We start from the raw sequence: 20075 nt of genomic DNA on the forward strand, positions 1-20075 counted from the left end.
CTTCCACATCCTCAGGACAGACACATACCCGTGGGACACATGCTGCGACCTGTCCTGGCCCTCTGTGCTGCATCTGCCCCTCAGATGCCTGGGGAGGCTTCACTTGGGCTTAGCAAAATCCCCCAAGTCCCTGATGTTGCGGAATGTTGATGCCCCTGGTCCCTGGGAGTGGCTGGAACTCCAGCAGGTCCAGGGCCAGTGGTGTGCATGGCTGGCTGCTTCACCGTGGGCAGCCTTGTCCCCCTGGCAGAGCCATCTGGGCTGTCCCTGCAGACACCTGCCATCTGCAAGCGGCAACTCCCCACAGCGCTCCTGGCCCAGAAACCTGCCCCAGAAACTCCCTTGCCATGCAGGCCCAGCCCTGGCCCTGCACCGGCACAGCGGGGTGGCCACAGGACCACATTCCTGGCCACCTTCCCCACGGCTGCTGGCAGGAGCAGGAATTTGGGAGGTTATCAGGGCTCGCTATGGTTGACCTCTCCTCTGTGAGGACAGACACAGAGCACATCTGTATCTCCTCTGCCTTCTGCTGTACACTCCCACCAGGGCCGTGGACGGGCATTTTCCTTCCGTGTCCTGGAAGGATTTGGCTTCCCAAGTCCTGGCCAGAGAGGTTGCCATAGACCTGAGCTCTGCCTGGGCAGCTGAAAATTTGGAGATGACCGATTCCTACTGCAGGAATGATGGCATCCTCCGGGAACTGTGAGGAGTCTCGCCAGAATGCTGTGCCCTGAGGGCTGCCACGGTGCCCCAGCACCACTGGGCATGGTTCCTGAAGGAAAAGTCATGCCCAAGAGAGCCAGTGTGCTAATTTAAGACAGGACATATGACATATGGCTGTGATAAATCCTTGTGAGGGACAGGAGATGCAGCAAGTGGGGCATTTCACTCTCCAGGTAAAAGGAAGTGGTTGGGGAGCAAAGCAGCAGTAAGGGAATTGCACTCGTGGAAAATGCCAAAGTTTGAGCAAAGAAGCAGAAAGTGTTGGTTTGGACATGCTGTCACTCAAGGAGAGGAGCAGCAGAGAAGCGAGTGACAAAGCTGGCATGGGGGTACAGTGCAGCATCAGTGAGGAAGGAGAGGGCTGGGGGCTGATGGAGATGCTGAGAATCTTAACCAAAGACCAGGCTCAGGGTGGGAAGATTTGCTGTCTCCCTGTGAAGTCACTCCCGGGAAATCCCCTCCCTGCCAGCTTACCGAGATGCAGAAACCTCGTTTATTCTGCAATTCCAGAGGTCTGAGTTACCCAAGCACAAAATTTCTGAACGGAGCACATGGGGAAATTGCTTATTCACACTTGAATAACTCAAAAATGGCTGAACCAATTTTACTTAAACTTTCTCCAAGAATTCCCCTTGGAGCCAAGCCATGCCTGGCAAATTTCAGCCCGAAAGGAATTTATTTCAGAATAGGATGAGAAATTGGAGCAGGCAGCGGGGGTGCGCGGGCCGGGGGAGGATGCTCCGTACAATCGCGTCGCTCCCCTCGCGCTGTAATTAATGAGCCCGCACTCGCTCCCACTGGGCTGGTGCTGCCAGCCGGCCTCTCCCTGGAGCCTCAGGCTCCCTGGTGCCGGCGGCTGCAGCGCCGCGGCCCCGGCTGGGGGGCTGAGGATTTCAGGGCAGCTCGCTGGGCAGGGAGCCCCGGTCGCTGCCTGTGTGTTGCAGCTGGTGGGCAGCCTGGGGAGCAGCGCTGGCAGGGCTCCGAAGCCTGCACAATACCAAATAACTGTGGTAACTGCGTGGTATTTGCTGGCAGGGGCTGCATCTTTAGTGCCAACCCGCCTGCTTGGGCACGGACTCGGTGCTGAGGACGGCGCTGCTGTGGCCCCCGAGGGACGGGGTGACGGCGCGGCTGGGAGATATGCATGTCTGTATAAATACGGACTGCTCCCAGCCACGCAATGTCCCTGCACATGCACCCAGCCCTGATCCCCTCCCTGGCACCTTGGGGTGACGGCTGGAGCCGAATAGGGCTGCGACGAGCACTGTGTTGGCAAGACGTGGACAGGGATGGGCTGAGAGATGAAACGTGGGGCTGTGGGATAGGCAGGGGAGCTTGTCTGCGGCACTGACCTGAGTTAGTGATGCTCTGCCTTATAACAGCCTCCAGCCTGCACGGCAAAGCTGCGGTGCCCACGGTGTCCCTGGGAGGCATTCCCGTGCAGACAGGGAGTGGCAGAGATGAAAGGAAAACCTCGAAAAGCAGCAACGGCCATGGAAGGTTCAGAGGACAAACCTCCCAGCCCAGCCCTCTTTCCATAAGAAATTTCTCACCCAGAGACTCCATCCTGCTGGAGCAAGTGTGACTTTCACTCCCCATTTCCAAAGACAGCCCTGATGTGCTCCGGTGACGGGTCCGTGTCACACAGGCACACGCACGGTGTGTGTCAGGCCACGGCCCCGCACACGGGTGCACCCACGCACCCTGCCCGCCGCGCCAGCCACCGCCCCTCACCTCCTCTGCATGCGGCAACCTCAGCTGCAATTTCATAAGGAAAGGTGATTAGTGAACAATTATTCCTATTTTCTCAGAAGATCTAAGGGGCATCAAATGAAATTACCCAGCAAGAGTCTAAAAACAAACAAGAAGGGAGTACATTCCTCACCAGGCAGCCAGTCCCAGGAGCGCATCGCCACAAGGTAGGTATGGGGACATGTGTTTGAAGGGTGGAACTGGATGGATGCAAGAAAAAGCCCTGCAAGAGGCCTCCGTTGTCTGCTCACCTGGAGCGCAGCTGTGCTGGGGATGTGGGAAGCTGTGTGGGGATTTCCCCTTGTTGCTGGGGTGGATACCATTGTAGTGGGGCTATCACGGCATCAAGTGACATCTCCAAGTCCTCTGTCCAAAGGGCTGCACTCGGAGGGGCGACATCTGAGCAGGCACCTGGGTCAGCCATGCAGCTGCTGGGGGGTCCCCTGTGCCATCCCCAGTGCAAGGGGAGCCCCGTGGGGCCCCGTTCCCAGGGCAGGGAGCGCTGCCGGGTGCCAGCTCGCCCAGCCGGTGTGCTCCCCGCCAGACCAGCGCCGGCTCCAGCCTGTCTCCTTCTCAGGCTTCCTGGGCGCTTGCCCCTCCGGGAGCTCCTCCCTGTGCTGCCAGGAGTTTGGCGCTGCCAGCGGGTCGGGGCGGCCGGCAGCACCCGTGCCAGCCCGGCTGGGCCCCAGCAAGGAAGCCACCTCCCACTGCTCATGGTCCCCACTTCAAAACCTTCTCCCGTCCCACCCACATCCACCACCCCTCACCTCTGGCAGCTTCAGGATGCAGTTAAACACTTCAGCACTTAAAATTTCAGGTGCTAATTGCTTAGTAATGAAAACTTTAATCACAGGGCAATTAAAACCTTAAGTAGCTGTGGGAGATCCATTCCACGTCAACAAAAAAAGAGTGCCGTCACTACTCCGGCACCGCCCTGGCACGGCGAGGCACGGCAGGGCCGGGAGAGCCCATCCTGCACCCCCCACTGCCCCCTGCTCCGGAATCTGGGGAGCCCCCCCTTCCCACACCGAGCGGGAGGTGGCCGAGGAATGATCGGCTGCTGCCGTAAAACTTAAAACCCAGCTAATTTCGGATTAAGTGCCATATGAAAGGGTTTTGTTATTTTAAATCTCCTACTTTCCAAATTCCCAGGATTAAAATTCTCTGCATTTATTTTAACCACATAACATTTGCAGACAAATCACTTCTCCCAGTGCAAAGTTTGAAGCAGGCTTAGCAGATCTAAAGCCCAGCCACAAGCTCCAGGGTGGAATCACTGGAAGTGGCTGCCAGCGGCCGCCAGCCCCTTTTGCTGGCGTGCACTTGCAGCAGAGCTCAGCCTCTATTTCTGCAGGGGTAAAGGGCCTGCCAGGTGCTGGAGCCCTGGGAGGCAGCATGAGAAGGAAGAGTGGCTGTCATCCTGGCTTCTGGGCTCATTCCTGCACTGGGGATGTGCCCTTGGGAAAATCTGATGAAGCTTGTGTGTTTGCAGAGCAGGCCCTGTGCGTCTGCTGCAGGGTGCGTGTTGCAACCACGCCGATGCTGTCCAGGTGACACTGTCCACTTCTGCATCAGCCCTGTGTCATCAGGTGCTGACAAATGCCACACAAAAAAGGAATAAAAATCAGGATTTGTGCCTTTCCCCCCTTGCTCTGCAGTCCATTGGGGCTGAAAGGGAAAGGAAGGTATCCAGCCTCGCATGGCTCTGGCTCTGTGGGAGGCAAAGGCTCCAGGGCTGGGGGATGAGGTTTGTCCCCCAGCTGCTGGGAGGTGTGGGAAACATGGGTGCCTGTGGGCAGCAAACTGCCCCCTGCTCTTTATCAAAAGCAGCATCAGTGTCTGGCAAATGTCACTCTCCCGCATGCTTCCCAGCTGGGAGGTCCATTTTCTCCTCCCATCGCCCCCTTCCCCTTGCTGCCTCCCAGCCCTGCGGCAGGATGGGGCCGGCAGGATGGGGACACGCTGGTGAGCGGGTGGCCATGGGACTGGGGGGGCAACGCAGGGTCATGGATTGGTGATGCAGCACCCTCACCCAGCCCACTGCTCTCTCAGGCGCCTTTGCTGACCAGGCAATTAGGGACATTTTAGGGGGCTGCAGCTGAAATGCCAGTGCAGAGGCCCTTTGCATGCTCAGCCCTGAGATGGGGTCAGCTGGGTGTCCACCTTAGTCACAGGAAACAGATAATGTCCAAACCCAGAAATTTAGGGGCTGTAACCTGCTTTGTGCCACAGCCTGGCTGCATAGAGACATTCCCAGGTGAGGGGTAGTGACCCCCAAATGGAGTGACAAGATATTTGGGGTTCACGCTCATAATAAGAGATGCTGGCAGACCTCCTGGCTGCAAAAATCCAAGAGGCCTCTCCTGTCCTTGCATGCCCTGCAGAGATGGTTGCTCCTCTGGACTGTGCAGGAACGAGCACCACGTCCTGCTGGGGCTGCCTGGGAACAGCCAGAGGTGATGGTGGCAGTGGTCACAGTGAGGCCACAGCAGGGCCAAGCACAGAGCCTGAACCCCAGCAGCCTCCATCTGCCCACCCCCACCAGGCACTGTGGGCCAGAAGCAGCTCTCAGAGCAGGGCAGCTTTCCTGGACTCTAAACTGAGGCTTTGGCATTCCCCAGCCTTGGGGCAGTACCCTGGTCCTGTTTCCCATCCCACCTGGAGCATCCCTTGCCCAAAGCCAGCTCCGGATGCTGCGCCTCTCATTGCCATGGCAACCCCCATCCTTGCCGGGTTGCCATGGCTCCCCGGCCCCCAGCCGCAGCCGCATCCTCAGCATCAAGAGGACCCAGTGATTTGGGTCCTTGGGGGCTGTCACCATGGGAGATGCCACACAGGGGCTGGGAATGGAGGGAGGAGCAAAATGGCTTGCTAGCATCTCTGCATCACACTGGGATTTGGGCTCTGGGACCACCTGGGACCTTGGGAGGCTGGTGGGGACAGGGTCACCAAGGAGCATCATTGATGGCAAGGGGATGGCATCACTTTGCAGGCCAGGCCCCTTACACTTTCCAAACCTGCCTCCTTCCAGTCCAGAGTTTCTCTGCTTGGCGCAGCTGCCACAGCCCCACGGGGTTGTGTTGGTGGGCAGGCACGCAGGTGCTGGAGCGCTTTGGTGTGGCTGCGTGCCGACAGCAACAACAGCACCAAGCACGCGTGACCACCCTCTGGTCCACTGCCCACTGTCCCCTCGAAACACTGTTCCACCCACTGCAAACACCCCACCAGGCCCTTGGGAGAAACCTCATCACGGGGTTGCTGTCGTGGCATTTGCTGTGCCCGGGTTATGGCTGTGCTCGGCAGCAGCACGAGCCTGGCGGGCTCCAGGCCTGGCGTGCTAAATAAACACAGCCACCGTGAGAAAAAGGCAGCCAGGAATAAATAGTCAAATAAAATAACAAGTTGAAGGAATAAACAAAGTGGGGACATGCCCAGGCATGGCACAAGCCTCCGACGTAGCACTTCCAAGCCGGGCTCTGCCCAGGCCCGGTGCCTGCAGGTGGTGAAGCCTGGCCTGCTGGCAGCGCCCTGGCTGGCCGCACCCCCACCCCAGTTCCCCCCCCCCGGCTGCAGGAATCCCCTCTCCCCGTCACACCACATTCCTAGAGTGCCCGAGGATGAAGGTGCAAACACCCTGGGAGAGGTGCCAGGCAACTCCTGGCCTGCCCGGAATTTGCATCCGCTGCCCTGGCGCTTGGCTAGGGAGGGATAAGCCCAGGCTTAGCTGTTGCTTCCCCTGGGGCTGGCTGCCAGTTCCTAACCAGTTTTGCCGTAGCCCTTTCCCACACTAACTGGGGTCAAGGGAGCTGTGTGGCCTCCATCCCACCTCTTCCCTCCAGCGCTCGGAGCTTTCATGGTTTAAACAATTTGCTGCAAAGAAAACGGTGCGGGGGTGGGAAAGGGGCAGTCCTGAGGGCAGGGGTCTGAAGCTGGGCGGGACTGTGAGGAGTCCGCAGGGGATGCCTGCAGGCTGCAAAGCTGGGTTGCAGACCCACAGCTGCTCTCTTGAAGCCTGGATGAAGTTTGGGTAATGGCAGAGAGGCGGCCAGCTGAGAACCTGCAAACTCAGTGCTTCCCTGGGAAATCCCACAACACAGGGCCCTGCTGGTAGCAAGGGAGAGAGCAGCTTGGAGCACTCGGGGTGTAACACACTGGAGCCATCACCGCAAACCTCCTTTAAAACTCTCTGCAGGGCCCTGACACTTCACCTCCCTCCCTCTCCAGCTGGCAGCCAGCGGTGCTCAGCCAGGGAACAAAGGAGCATGGTTTAAAGTAGCCAGTTATTTTAAGAGCCTGCACTGGCAGTGACAAGCGGAAAATAGAAAGAAAACCAGAATAAGCAACAAAAGAGCATTCCCTGATACATACTTTCTCAGCAGTGCTTCCATGCTTTTGGTGTAAAATCTATTGCAGGCAAAAAAATCAGAATAAAAGGAAAATTGCCTCAAAGCCCATTCGCGAAACAGCACCTGGGTGTCCCGGCGGGGCAGGACGCCAGCGACGTGGCACTGTGAACAGCCAGGCACTCAGCTGATGGGATTTTGCACATAAACTTCACGTCTTCAGGTTTCCCTTGGCTTTCCAGCCTGAAAGGTTGAGTACAAAACAAATTGCTGGCATGCCATGCTTCACTCCACCAGCCAGGCAGATGGACCTGCTGGGGCCCCAGCACAGCCTGGCTCACCCTGGGAGCCAGCAATGGCAGAGCTGCAGCTTTGGCATGACCCGGACATCCTTTGTGTCCTCTGGCACAATTCTGCTGAGGTTTCCAAGTGAGCCTTGTTTGATCTTTGCCTCCACATGTCTGGAGGAGCAGCCTGACTTCTCCCTGTGTTGGGATGCTTTCCCATGCTGCTCAGCAGTGAGGCTCCAAGGATTCAGCTAGTTGTAAAGAGATCAGTGACATAAGATTTATTGCCCTAAGAGTGCGAAATTCCTAAAAAGAGCCTGTCACAGCACAGCCATCTCTACAGCACACTGACCAGGATGCTGTACTGGCCATCCTGGTTCCCCTGACATGGGAAATGACCCCCAAAGCCTGCAGCAGTGTGGGCTTTTCCTAAAAACATTAGCGTGCACCATTATACTGGGGAAAACCCGGTGAGGAGGTGTAGAGGAATGTGAGATGTGTTGCTCCAGCAGCCTGTGGGTGACAGGGCTGGTTCAGCAGGCCTGTGGCTGGGTGACCCTGGTGTGCCCCTGCCCACCATCTCTGTGTGAGCCTGGTGGGATGGGGAGGAGAAGGGTGGTGTGGGAGGACCTGCCCACCCCACACCAGCGTGGAGGAGAAGTCAGTGAAAGCTGATGGGCAGAAAGGGTGCACCTGGGACTATGCTGAGTCCAAAAATGCCCCCAGGCTGAGAGCTGGTGGTCCTGGCACAGGAGGGGATCTGCTGTCCTTTGGGGGGGTCAGACCTGGACTGCTTGGCCACAGTGCAGATTGGGGAAGGTTGCCACAATTCAGATGGCCCAGAGCTGGGGGTCAGGTGTGGTCCCCAAATCAGCTGCACCACAACAGAAAGCAGCAGTTTCTGACCCAACCAGGTACTGCTTTGTCCGCTGCAATGGCTACCCACTATGCTGTGGCACAACCCTATAATCCACAGGGCAGTATGTTTTTTTTCCTTCTAACTGCTTACTAACCCCAGAACACCACGGAAAACCACTGCAATAAAGCTGCTGGGATGCCAGGTGCACACCCCTGCTTACTCCTTGCTGGAGTCCCAAACTGCCCCCACATCATCCCCAGCACCATCTTCACCTGCAGCAGGTATGGCAGCACGGGGGGGTGGACTAATGGGGAATGGGGACAAGGACCAGGGAGAGGACACTGACTTCAGCCCTCCCCCGTGGCACCCACATAGACCTCCAGATTATGCCCTAAAGGATGGTCAGACTGGAGGGGTGCTGAGCATAGCCCCTGGGACAAGCAGCACCCACTTGCAATGTTTGGGTCAGGGACCCCCGAAGTGCCAGGTTCCCCCTCAGCCAGGGGCTGTGCAGGTGCAGCCATGGGTGCCCCACATTCCCCCAGGTTCCTGGCCTCCAGCAGAGAATCTGGGGGGAGGTCAAGCAGTTTCTTCATTCTCTCCCCCCTCCCTTTCCAAGATGAAGAATTTAATTTTAGTTTTTACAGCTCCTCCTAGGTGGATAAATCCCTTCCTGGCGAGTCCAAGCCCTGGAAAATCTTGTGAATCTAATGCTGGCCCTTCTGGCAGTCACTGCAGCAATTCCTGTTTCTCTCCAGCCGCACTCTGTAAAGTTTTATAGTTTCCTGGTTGTAGCTGCAAGGCCCCAGCCGTGCCGAGGAGGGTGGCGGGGGGAGAGCCCTGCACTCAGGAACTCGAGGCCAGGGAGGCGAAGCAGGGAACCGTGGCCTGGTGGGATGTGCCAGGGAACTGTCAGGTCCCTTTGTGGGCTCATCCAGGCAGGAATGTTCTGTGCAGAGGGTGGCACAGTCCTGCATGTGGGGATGAGGTCCATCACAGATCTCATCACATCCCAGCGTGGGTCTGGGCCAGCCCTGCCTCTGTGCCGCGCGGTGGTGGCAGGAAGATGCCACTGTCACCCAGCATGGGGAACATGCCTGGGGAGTGGGCAGAGCTGCTGGCACCACAGCTGTGCTGGGTGTGAGCAGGGCCCCACCATGAAACCTGGTGCTCTTCCCTAATGAGAATCAGCTTTATATCTGCTTTGTATCAGCACAGCACTGCTCCAGCCTTAGGGAACGAAGAACCTGGAGAGCAAGCAGTGCTGTGGTATAGCCCATCACCTTGTTTGTTCCTGTTGGCCACATGCATGTCCTCAGAGGGTAATATGGCACCTTCACAGGTGGGAAACCACGGCACAGAGGTGCTGCTTTGGCTGGGATCAGCTTCATCCTAGTGCAGGACATGGTACTTCGCTGACCAAGTGACCATAGAGCCCTCTCTGCTTGCTCCCTCTACCTCTGGCTTTGCAGTGACAACAGTACGCCCCAGGTGATCCACTCCCCATGGTGACCCACTCTCCTGGGAGCCTTGGCCACCTGCGTACAGAAAGGATAAAGCCTCATATCACCAAATCTCTTGATTTTCTTTCTGATCCTTACCTGTATTTGGCAACTTCTGATGGAAAATCTGACCCTCAGATGGATCTGGTGGCTGTGGGAGTCAGAGACAAGTCCCTGCTAAATGCACCATTGTGGCTAAAAGTCCTGGCTGATGTTAGGCTTTATTAGGGAAGCTGTGAGAGAGTGAGTGCCAACATTGTAATGCCATCAGCTCTGTTAATACTTATGCTCTGCCTCTGAGCGCCAAAGTCACCATGCTCAGCTCCGGCTGCTCTGTTGCCAAAAGGATACATTAAAAACAGCCCAGAGAGAGGCAGGGAGTGTGACAGGCAGGAAGGTGGTTTCTGGGAAAAAAGAAAGAAAGGAAAGAGAGGAATGAAAGGGATGTGACAGTCGTATGCAGCCCCTGCACCAGCCCAGTGGTCTGCCACTGGGTCTCGTGGGACTGCAAGGCATCACAGGAGATTGTGACTGGGATGAGGATGGATGGGTGGGAAACAGCAGTTCCACTGCTGACCCTGCAGTGGGTCTTTCCCACATATTCCCCAATCACTCAGCAGCCATGGAGAAGAGAATGCCTGTGGATGCCAGGGCACCCATGGGTGCTGGGATGGGTGGGACAAGTGGGACCTAGGGGATGGGGATGCTCTTGAGTGAGTGCCACATGGGCAGATCTCTCCCTGTCTTCCTCCTTGTCCCAGCAGCCAGGCTGGGACATCCCCATCCCCTCTGCCACATCACTGGAGGACATCACGGGTCACCGAGCAGCAGAGAGACCTGTCTAACCCTTCACACCCTTCCCAGAAACAAGGGGCCGGGGGGAGGTGGTAAGGGGGGCTGTAAACTCTGCATTACCACTAATTAAGCACTTGGCTGTCACCGAGGCTTCCCAACACGCCTCTTTCCCTGACACTTTTACTGTTTGGGGAAATGGTGTCTCGGGCCTTTGATGAACTCACTATGAAGTTGAAAGGAGCTCGTGGCGCAGTGCCAGAGCCCATCGCAATTGTCTCTTGGGCTGGGGATGGGAAATGACCCATTTATAAAAAGTGAGGTGATAAATTAGACCTGGGAAATGGGAGCCACCGACTGTGGAAAAAAGGCAGGATGGGCCGGACTGGCTGTCGTGCGCCCCAGCCTGTCCCCAACCCCGGTGCAGGTACAGCCAGGCCAGGGCAAACCCAAGGGGTGACAAACCTTGTCCTGCTGATGATGACCTGTGGTCCCTGCTGTGGTGGGAGCACGTGCAAGTGGAAAAGGGAACTGGCACTGGGCAGGACATTGTGCAGAGGAGGACTGCTGGGGGTTTATTTATAATAGGGTATTTTTGGGGTGAAGCAAATTCAAAAGCTGGAAATCCAGGGCAGGGGCAAAGAGTGAAACACCCAGCTCTCAGGCTGTCAGGAGGAGCAAACGCAGTCTGTGTCCTACCATGAAGCCAGCTCATGGCTGGGGCTGAGGCATGGCCCCACATGCTTTGCCTGCGGAATATGCAGTTGAGAGGGCTATGAAGTCCCCATGTTCATTGTTCCAAGTGCCACCAGGACACAGGGCCTGGCTGGGGTGCAGGTGACAGTGAGTGTGTGGCCATACATCCCTGTGTGTCCCCGTGTGGGGACCCCACACACCCTGCCAGCATAGACCCTCCTGTTACAAGGGGTCAAGTCCTTGGGTCAGGGTGGGCCATGAGGGCCAACTCCTCCTGGGATGCAGAACCCCTACAAATCTATTTCATGCAACATGGGCCAGGGCTCTAGGGGTCTCCCAAGCGCTCCATGTCCTGAGCCACTCAAGGTGTGACCATGCTGATGACTGAGTTCAGGAACCATCACCCACGGCTACATCATCATCCAACTTCTGAGTTCTCCCCGTCCCCTGTGTCTGCCCCTTGCCCCACCTCCATTCTGCCATGGCTCAGCTCTGAGCTGGAATAGCAGCCAAGGGGCTGCACCACAGGATCATTCCAGGTTAGCTCAGAACAGCTTCATGGAAGGCAGCTGGTTTTCCATGACTCTGGTGCCTAACCCCAGAGAGCTGGGGTTGCAGGCAGGCAGCAGGAGCCATTCCTTTCCCTGTCCCCATCCCCCAGACTGGGGCAAGGCTGGGGGATTCTCCCCTCCTCAGGGCAGGCTCCAGCAGTCCCTATGGGACAGGGGGACACCAGCTCTCTCCTTGCATCAGCAGGTTGCAATGGGCTCTGTCGGCAAGTCCACAGGGTGAGAGCCTGCTGGGAGGCTAATTAATGACTGCCAATTAGCACCAGTCAGACCTGGCCGGCGGCTGGGAGCCAGATGCAGCAGGTGATGGGATTTTCTGTGCAGTTGAAGGGAGAGTCTCTGGGTTTCACACATAGAATTCAGTTGCCTGTTTGGTGGCCGTGGATGGCGAGAGGCTCAACTGCACACAGACACAGCAATGGCTGCATGAGCTTGGATGGCTGCTGAGAGGCTGTGGAGGGTGGTTTGGTCAGGGATGCAAAACCCCAGCTCCCAGAGATGCTGCTTCTCAGCCTTCCTTGGGCTTTGTCTCCCACTGCAGCACAGGCACCCACCAGGATCTCACCCCTTCCCCAGGGCAATGCAGGAGTAGCCCTTGGCATCGCCCTCCCTTTGGCATCACTCATCCCTGCACAACTCTGGGGAAGAGCTGGGGGAGACACGTCTGCCTGTGACGAGCTCCTGGGCCAGCTGGGAAGGCTGGAGGTCCCTGCTGCCACAGGAGACAGCACCTGTATCCCATCCTATACACCCCTCAACCCCCTCTGTCTGCCTTTTATGACTCTCTGTTGTGCTCCTGCTCTTTACCCCACATTTTCATGGCTGCTGTACCACAACATTCCTTATATATTTGAGCCTTGATTATTTCTAACACCATATAGGCAAGTGTGTGAGTATATGTATACATATATATATTCATCTTATCCTCCCCGCATTGTGTTTCTCATTAATTATTCACATCTCATGAAATAGGAATGAAAAGAGATTGCATGATGCTGGCTGGAGTCTCGCAGGAGGGAAATCAGCCCAAAGATTTCCCACAGCCACTGCTGAGCTCAGGCATGAAACCTTTTGCCTCAGGGCACAGGGCACCTGGTGTCAGTGTTCCCTCTTGAGAATCCAGGGAAAGGGAGCCTGACTGAAGTGAGGCTGCCGGAAGCCCCTCAGCTGCATGGAATGGGTGACAGAGAGGTCTCCCAGCCATGGCGAGTTCCTGCCATGGCACAAGGCCTGCTCCAGTCCTGGTCACTGGGTTTCATTCCATGGTTTTGACTGAAAGAAATCCCTTCCCTTCAGCATGTGCTGGCTGCAGTGGGGTCACATCCTAACCTCCGCTGTGATAGAAAAATAGGCGGGGGCCTGCCTGAACCTCCCACTCAAAGGCAGTTTCCCATATTCCTGAGCCCTGTCCAACTTTTCCATATCCTTTATCAAGCCAGGATGCAGCACTCAGTCCTTGTCTCACCCACTGTACACAGAGTTGGACTCATCTTTCTCCTCTTTCCACCTTTTCTCCTTGCACAGTCACACCCTGGCCAGCACACGGGCACTGAGCCCTGGGGTCACTGCTCTGCACGAACGGGAACCTCTGCTCCTGCTCCACCCAAACACCACTTGCTTTCTAAAATAGCTCTTTTCTTCCCACCCCTCTCCCTTGCTATTTAAAAATCTGCTTCATATACTTGATCTATTCTGTTTTTAAGAGGTTATCAGGAAGAGAGGGCTAAAGAAGGTCCCTTGTTCCCTTTTAGCCTCTCTCCACACTGCCCTGTGCCCATCACCCTCACCCTCTCTTCCCTCACGTGCTGGCAAAGCCGTTTATTTAGGCAGGGGTACTGCAATATTTCCAGTGCTTTGCTCCATGCTCTCTGCCCATTGTAATCTTTTCTTTGCTCTTTTGACCATCAGCATATATTGAATAAGAGCTGTTAATTGAGCTGTCTGCATTGACATGTTGGGCTTGTACTTAGTGGCTATAATTAATTTAGGACAATATATGTGAATTATCTTGATTAGTCTATCCAAGATGCATCATCTCGCACAGGCCCATGGTGAATGTCATATATCTTCGTGCAATCCTTTCCCACAGCAGCAAAGTCCTTCAGCCTTAACTAACCTAAATATGTCACGTTTTTGCTTAACACGCTGCCTTCTCCACATCATTAATGAGTGTAATAAACCACACTGATGCTAACGCTCAGCAGCCTGCCTGGCCCTCTGCTAACCTCCTGCCACAGGGAGTAGTGGCTGTTCACACAGCCTGGAGGTAGAAACCAGGACCTGGTGAGGTGGAGGTGCCTCGATTCCTGGACACGTGCTGGGGTGGGGGGTGGCTTTGTGCAGTGGATGCTGCCGAGGGCTTTCCCTCCTCCCCACTGGGTTGGCCAACAGGAAAATCAGCCCATGAGAGGTCCAGTCAGGTCTCCTCCGAGGACTGTGCTCTAGCTGGCACACAGACCTTGGGATGTATGGTCATGTTTGCATTTCTTTGGTGTCTTTTTCTAGGGGGCAGGGAAGTGTCTGCCAGCTTTCCACAACTGAGGAAATACAATGATGCATCCGCTCAGCCCTGCTTCTGTCAACTTCCCCACTCCCTCTGTCTCTTCATGGCCGCATTTTGGTCATATCCTTTCTCACCCGTTGCTTGGCCCCTGCGGAGAGCCCTTCTCAGGGTTCTCCTGGAAGTGCTCAGTGATGTTGGAACCTGTTTTCAGGCATGGCAGGCAATCCCCCACTACTGCGGGAATGCTGGTATGCCTCTGGAGCCGCCACTGGTAGGACGGGTTATGCTTATGGGGACGTGTAGTGGCTCGACCCGGAGAAGGGCTGGTGCTGGCTCCGGGGCAGGCCCTTTTTTAGAAGCAGCATTCATCATCGACGAGACCTCCTTTGATAGTTGCACTACAAACAAACACGCAAACAAACCAGCCAGCCCTTCAGATATCACTCGGGCAGAACAATACAATTACAGGGCTCAGGTTTCCAGCATCAGCCTCACCCTGGCGCTTTGGAGAGCTCTGAAACCAGCAAATCCTTAACTCTGCATCCATTTGCAGGTCGCTCCGAATTTCCCAAGCGCTGCAGAGGTGTTTACCCAGTGCAACAGCGCACCAAGATGGAGGAAATTCGGCAGCCCTGGCAATGTGTGATCCCAAGGCAGCAGGGAGATGTGGCACACACACCTCGAGCGCCAGCAGCCTGACCTTGCCCAACCAACCACACACTGCAGGATCCTTTTTGGGACAGACTGAGCAAGATGGGAGAGATGTTTAGGCTAAGTCCTTGGTATTTAGCCATTGGAATTTAACCCCTCTGGTTCTGATTATGGCTCTAGAAGTTCAGTTTCCATCGCAGACCACCGGTTTTGGCCACTTAAGAGCAGTCGGTATCACCTCTGACCCCCCGGCAAGCTTTATTGCTGCAGCTCGCAAGGAAGCAGCCGCATCGGCTGCCTCGTAAAGCTCAGGGCCGCCAAGGGCTGGTCCTGGCAAATAAACCCCTTGCAGATCCCCTCCCCCCGTGCGCTCCCTGGGGTCCCCCAGGGCCACCCAGCATCGCCGGTCCCATCACAGGATTCCCTGCGGGTGCATGGCACAGGGCAAAGCCAGGGACAGTCAGATCAGTGCCACTCTGATCTGGTGGCTGGTCCCTGGAGAATGCTCCCACAGAGATGAGGTGTCCATATGGAGACACCCCTCACTGGCATGGAGCTGAGTGGCATTTTCTCAGAATGGCTTTGGTTCAGCCGTGAGTTGGTAGAGTGCCATTCCTGCCCCACGAGTGCTTCCACTGCAGCCAGGCACAAGCTCTCCTATGTTTCCTAAGCAATTACTGCATGAGGACCTTGCAGCCCTCCTCCTGCTCTCCCCAGCTTTGGTTGAATTGCTGACACCCAATAGAGTCAGGAGGAAGCTGAATTGCTGACACCCAACAGAGTCAGGAGGGAGCTCAGAGGTATCACACCCCTTCCCTGCTTTGGGAGACCTCCTTGCAGCCTTGCTGGGGACACATGGACAATGGAGAGGAGCAGCTCCATTCCATTGAGTCTCTGTTGCCATTGCCTGGCAGGCTGGGGAACAGGAAGGTGGCCCTGAGGGGTCCCTATCCCTGCTGGAGTCTCTCCTCCTCATTGTGAGCCCACTCTATTGTCGTCATCCCATCTCCTTCTCTCCTTAGAGCTTCTCCCAGGCACACACGGTCCCATGGGCTGCCTGTGCTCACCAAGGCCCTCAGCTTCATAGCCTGTCCCAAGGGCTCAGCTCAGGGATTTCTCCTGATGGCCTGGGATTTTGTGAGGACATCACAGCCAGAGCCCATCCTGCTCCCAGCACATGAGCCTCCTCAGCACCCTGATGGTCCCAGCTGTGTCTCCTCCTCCTGCCCTGAGGGTCAGGGACTGGCACTGGTGGCATCTGGGGTCCCATGTCCCTTGCCCTGGCTGCAATGCTGTTGGGGAATCTCATCCAGACAAGCTGAAGGAAAACCTTCAGGAGGTTTCCTGCTTTTGTGTGGTGAGCCAAGGCTTGAGATTTGTTTTGGAAGCTCTCCCAGGGGAGGCTTTTTGGCTTGAATTTTTTTTTCCCTTAGAAGGATGAAGTGTGCCTTCAACCCAGGTTGGGTTTCCTGGCCCTGCCTGAAGAAGCTTTGGGTTTCTGCTGGGATGGTGAGTGAAGTTTGTGGAAACAAAACTGCATGTCCAGGCTGGCATGCAGGTCCCCTCTGAGGTGACACAGTGCCATATGCGACCAACGTCCTTCAGGAGAGCTTAATCCCACACTGTTGACATGCACAGCAAGCAAACACATGGGTGTTTAAATTCAGAAAAGTTAGTCTTCTGGATTTTCCCATGCCTCATAAAACACCACAATGGGCACCCTGGAGATGGTGCCCAGTGTCAGACCACCACCTGCTCCCCAGGACCCAATGCTGTGCTAAATAGGGTGTGAGAGCCCTGACCTGCTGCATCAGCCACCTCCACTGTGCTGAAGCAAGGAAGCTGCATCTCTCCCCTCATGAGAGCCAGGGGATGGAGGCACCCCAGGGTGCTCATGGAAGGAGGCAGACCCAGCAGCTGCTATCCCAACGGGGCTCAGGGCCCCAAGGGCCCCTCAGGATGCTGTCAGTGCCAGGGCTGCATCCTCTATCCTCATCTCATGGTTTGCAAGGAGGAAGGATATTTTGGCAGGAGGGGTAGTTTTTCAGGGGAGAAAAGGGACTATTTAGGCTGAGCTGGATCTTCCCGCCTCCTAACTGCTGAGTGTATGCATCAGGGAAGTGCGGGGGCACTGCTGGCCCCGGGGACGCTCTCCCCAGGGACACAACGCTGACGCTGATACTTGAGACACTTCAAACAGTACCAGCCAAAGCCCCCGAGAGCAGACTGACAGCAGAGCTGCTGGCGCCGTCCCCAGACGGGCTCCTCGGGTCCGAGGAGGGCTGCGAGCGCTCGCCTCTCTATTTACATTACCAGGAATGCACAAAACAGGGGGGCGCAGGCTGGGGAGGGGGGTATTGGCTGATTGTTCCCAGGATCCCCTTGTCAGAAACCCTCCCTGCTCTGTTAGTGTCTCTTGATATATGGCTTGCATTAGGGGATGAAAGTGAGGCATAGCTTGGGGTTTTGGCACGACAAACCCCATTAAACTCTCTCTGGGAAAATGAGTCCAAAAAGTGTTTTGGGGGGTTGAATCACTAAGGGAGCTGTGAGCGGCATTTATCCGCACCTCCGGCAGCCTGGCCAGGGCAGGAGCGGGGCGGGTGTTGCCGGGGGAGAGCGGGCAGTTACAGCACCCCTCGTCACCCGCCCCCTCGCACTGTCCTGCTGGGGACTTGGGAGTGCTCAGACACAGGGCAACTGGCCCCAGCCCTTCCATGGTATTGATCCCAAAGTCAGGCACCCCTCTGCCACCTGGAAATTTTGGGGTGGGTGGAGGAGTCACAGGGTTGGGAGTCTCCCCTGCTCTCCCAAAGCTGTCTTTGGGGAGGGGATGGAGACAGGATCCTTCCCCACCATGGCAGCCTGACTTGGGAGCCCCTCCATACCTCCTCCCTGGAGTGCTTGATTGGCAGTGGGATGCACCTTCCTTGCACCACACGTCCCTGGCTGCTTTTCATTTCCCCAGGGACAGCAGGACAAACCAGGGGGCCCCACCTCAGACCCATTCAGGTGTGCCACAGGCTTTGTCCTCCACTGCTTGGAGGTCAGGCAGAGCAGGAGAGAGCCATGCTGGAAGAGCACAATGGGAGCTCTTTGGGCCGGGGTTACTGCTGGGTAAACCCTCTTCTCTCTTCCCGGCACCAGGGGATCAAAGACAGGCAGGAGGAGGGAGGGTCAGTGCAGCCCTGAGTCCCCAGCCCCTCTGTCTGTAGTTCCCAGCCAGAGGGGGCCAGGCAGAACAGCCACCTGCCTGCACCCCCAGCCCCACAAAGGCTACTCTGCAGGTGATCTGCTCCAGGGCAAGGAGAGGGGGCTGCCGAAAACTTTCCATCACCCCATGAGGGAGCAGGAAAATACCTGCAGAGGCTGAGGCAGGAGTCAAAGCAGCAGTGGGGATGACTAAACATAGGTGAAAGGAAAATTGCTCCCGGTCAGAGAAGGCAATCCTCTCCAAACCCAGCCCAAATTGCCCTCTCTTCCCTGTTTGCACTGTGTTTCCTGCTCTCTGTGATGAGAGGCCACATAAATCCCTAAGTGCCAGTTGTGCAGCAGTGAGAACATGTCAGATGCCAAGAGCAACGCAATAAAAAGGGTAGGAAGAGGGACAGCGTGGGCATTGTTCGCCTGCCTGCCCCCTGCCTCCCACCAGCCATTCTCTCGCTGTACTGTACTTGCCCCTTGTTTCCCTATAAAGGAATCAGGAATTTGCTGGGGACCAGGGGCAATGGGCAAATGCAGAACATCACAAACACCTCTGGCTGCTACCCGTGTTTGGTTCCTGAGGCCCCTAGCTGGGGAAAAGGGCAGGGATCACAGCCCCAGTACCTGCCATGCTCCATGGGTCCAGAAACAGCATCCCAGGACAGATGGCACAAAGGCACTGGGGGACAGCAAGTGACACTCAGGTCACCATCCTCCAGGACATCCAGCCTGGCTTCCCTGGCCTGTCAACCCTGCCCTGCCCAGTGCTGATGCCCAATTCCCCCTCAGCACCCTCAGTGGGGTAATGCTCATGGGTGCTCATGGCACACTCTGCCCAGGCCTTGGAGAGGAGGGGGTGGCCATCACAAATGAGAAGCAAGGCCCTGGAAGATGTCCAGCTCTCTTTTAATTAACCTGAACAAGCCAGAGCTTAAGTTTCCGAGCCAAGCCGAAGTCTCCCTGTTAGGAAAAACCTGCAGTACCTGGCAGTAATTTAATAACTCTCATTTCGAGCTTTCTAATAGCAGCTCTGTGGAACGGCTCCAAACCCACTGGTCTCCTTGCCTTTCCGCAATCAAGTTACCTTTATTGCTTTATAGCAATATTAACAGAGATACCAGTGTTAATGCCTCACCTCAAACTCAGCTGGCAGGAGCCTGGCACGGCCGAGAGGAAACCCGGCGGCGCGCGGTGGGGCCAGGACAGCTGGCTCCCAGCACTGCTCCAGCACCCACCCCTAGCCCAGGGAGCAGTCCCTGTGCTCCAGGCCCCAGTGCCAGGCATGTGGCAGGGTGAATTGTCACCCCTGGGATGAGGTTTGGCTCAGGGGTGCTCTGGGAGGAAGGATGCCTGTTCTCAGAAATAGTATACACCATCACCCTGGGGTCCAGCCCTTTTTGGGGAGGTGTTTGCATCGCTGCAGGGGTACAGGATTAAGTCCTTTCCCAGCCACCAAAGGGGCTGCCAGGATCCATGGGGAATGTGGCAGCAGCCCCTGGTGCCTCTGCTCTAGCAGACTTGTCCCTTTCAGCACAGCTGGAGTTGGGGTGTCCTGTGTGGCAGGGCCTGCCTGCCTGCCCCTTGCAGGGCTGCAATTAGCTCAGTTGCGCTAACCTAGAGGAGGTGCTCCATGGCTTGAGGTGCTTCAGAAATACTCCTCCCTCCCAGGGAGGGAAGAATGACTTTCACCTTTGAACCCACAAGCAGAAGATGGACAGGAAGAGCGCACATGAGAGAAACCCCTCCTTCATTTCAAGTCCAAATCATGCTGTTCCACAAGGAACCCCCATCACACAGCCAAGGGCATGTGAGCTCTTTATAGGAGCTCCACCCAACTATCACTCACAGGTGTCCCTCCGTGGGACTTTCCCTGGCTGTGATCTCCCTCAGCTGAACCCTGTCACCCAGCAGCTGATGCTTTAGAGGGGTTCCCCCCGTACTCCGGGCTCTGCTGCAGGTTTGTGATACAACTGTGGTGCTTCAAGAGCAGGTTTGAAGAACGCGATTCCTCCTTGCTGGCTGGACATTGTAGTGAAAGCTTGTCTAAAGGCACAGTCCTGACCAGGGGTACCACACAAGGATGTGGTGATTGTCACCTTGCCCTCCCTGGGCTCCTCTAGCCAGCCTGGGTGGCAGGCGGCAGACTTGTCACTGCTTCCACGAGCACCAAGAGGCAGTGAGGAAGAGGAAGGGC

This window comes from Coloeus monedula, assembly GCF_965178545.1.
Source record: "Coloeus monedula genome assembly, chromosome: 10".
Classification (NCBI taxonomy): Eukaryota; Metazoa; Chordata; class Aves; order Passeriformes; family Corvidae; genus Coloeus; species Coloeus monedula.